Below are 1824 nucleotides of genomic sequence, written 5' to 3' on the forward strand. Positions count from 1 at the left end.
ACTCACCGGGCTCATATTTGTAGACAGTGAAGTAGGGAGGAGATAGGGGCAGAGACCGCCCCGGGACATATCGATACCAACACCGGGGATCGCCGCACAGCCGCTTCTCCTCCTCCTCCTCTTCCTGCTGCTGCTACTACTTCTCCAACTGTGCGGAAACTTCTCCGGCTCCAGGACTGCCGCTACAGGGGACACTGAGGGGACACAGGGGACCCGACTGCTGGAGGACACTGAGGGGGTACAGGGGACACTGGGGACCCGACTGCTGGAGGACACTGAGGGGGTACAGGGGACACTGAGGGGGTACAGGGGACCCGACTGCTGGAGGACACTGAGGGGGTACAGGGGACACAGGGGACCCGACTGCTGGAGGACACTGAGGGGGTACAGGGGACACTGGGGACCCGACTGCTGGAGGACATGGAGGACACTGAGGGGGTACAGGGGACCCGACTTATGGAGGACACTGAGGGGGTACAGGGGACGCTGGGGACCCGACTACTGGAGGAAATGGAGGACACTGAGGGGGTACAGGGGACGCTGGGGACCCGACTGCTGGAGGACATGGAGGACACTGAGGGGGTACAGGGGACGCTGGGGACCCGACTGCTGGAGGACATGAAGGACACTGAGGGGGTACAGGGGACACTGGGGACCCGACTGCTGGAGGACATGGAGGACACTGAGGGGGTACAGGGGACACTGAGTGGGTACAGGGGACCCGACTGCTGGAGGACACTGAGGGGGTACAGGGGACACTGAGGGGGTACAGGGGACCCGACTGCTGGAGGACACTGAGGGGGTACAGGGGACCCGACTGCTGGAGGACACTGAGGGGGCACAGGAGACACTGAGGGGGTACAGGAGACACTCAGGGGGTACAGGGGACACTGGGGACCCGACTGCTGAAGGACATGGGGAACACTGAGGGGGCACAGGAGACACTGAGGGGGTACAGGGGACCCGACTGCTGGAGGACACTGAGGGGGCACAGGAGACACTGAGGGGGTACAGGAGACACTGAGGGGGTACAGGGGACACTGGGGACCCGACTTCTGAAGGACATGGAGAACACTGAGGGGGCACAGGAGACACTGAGGGGGTACAGGAGACACTGAGGGGGTACAGGGGACCCGACTGCTGGAGGACACTGAGGGGGCACAGGGGACACTGAGGGGGCACAGGAGACACTGAGGGGGTACAGGAGACACTGAGGGGTTACAGGGGACCCGACTGCTTGAGGACACTGAGGGGGCACAGGGGACCCCACTGCTTGAGGACACTGAGGGGGTACAGGGGACCCCACTGCTGGAGGACACTGAGGGGGTACAGGGGACCCCACTGCTGGAGGACACTGAGGGGTACAGGGGACCCCACTGCTGGACGAGACTAAGAGGGTACAGGGGACACTGAGGGGGCACAGGGGACCTGACTGCTGGAGGACACTGAGGGGTACAGGGGACCCCACTGCTGGACAACACTGAGGGGTTACAGGGAACCCCACTGCTGGACGAGACTAAGGGGGTCATGGGGACACCACTGCTGGACAACACTGAGGGGGTAATGGGGACACCACTGCTGGAGGACACTGAGGGGGTACAGGGGACCCCACTACTGGAGGACACTGGGGGGTACAGGGGACCCCACTGCTGGAGGACACTGAGGGGGTACAGGGGACCCCACTGCTGGAGGACACTGAGGGGGTACAGGGGATCCCACTTCTGGAGGACACTGAGGGTACAGGGGACACTGAGGGGGTACAGGGGACCCCACTGCTGGAGGACACTGAGGGGGTACAAGGGACCCCACTGCTGTTGGACACTG

Source organism: Dendropsophus ebraccatus, chromosome 15 (assembly GCF_027789765.1).
Source record: "Dendropsophus ebraccatus isolate aDenEbr1 chromosome 15, aDenEbr1.pat, whole genome shotgun sequence".
Classification (NCBI taxonomy): Eukaryota; Metazoa; Chordata; class Amphibia; order Anura; family Hylidae; genus Dendropsophus; species Dendropsophus ebraccatus.